The sequence below is a fragment of the Physeter macrocephalus genome, chromosome 2 (assembly GCF_002837175.3).
Source record: "Physeter macrocephalus isolate SW-GA chromosome 2, ASM283717v5, whole genome shotgun sequence".
Lineage (NCBI taxonomy): Eukaryota > Metazoa > Chordata > Mammalia > Artiodactyla > Physeteridae > Physeter > Physeter macrocephalus.
In genome coordinates, this window is record NC_041215.1 from 13,723,785 (window position 1) to 13,724,368 (window position 584).

Below are 584 nucleotides of genomic sequence, written 5' to 3' on the forward strand. Positions count from 1 at the left end.
TGAGGTATCACCTCACACCATTCAGAATGGCCATCATCAAAAAATCTACAAACAATAAATGCTGGAAAGGGTGTGAAGTAAAGGGAGCCCTCTTGCACTGTTGGTGGGAATGTAAGTTGATACAGCTACTATGGAGAACAGTATGGAGGTCCCTTAAAAAACTAAAAATAGGACTACCATACAACCCAGCACTCCCACTATATACCCTGAGAAAACCATAATTCAAAAAGAGTCACGTACTACAATGTTCATTGCAACTCTATTTACAATAGGCAGGACATGGAAGCAACCTAAGTGTCCATCGACAGATGAATGGATAAAGAAGATGTGGCACATATATACAATGGAATATTAACTCAGCCACAAAAAGAAATGAAATTGAGTTATTTGTAGTGAGGTGGATGGACCTACAGACTGTCATACAGAGTGAAGTAAGTCAAAAAGAGAAAAACAAATACCGTATGCTAACACATATATATGGAATCCAAAAAAAAAAAAAAAAAGGTTCTGAAGAACCAAGGGACAGGACAGGAATAAAGATGCAGACGTAGAGAATGGACTTGAGGACACAGGGAGGGGGAAGG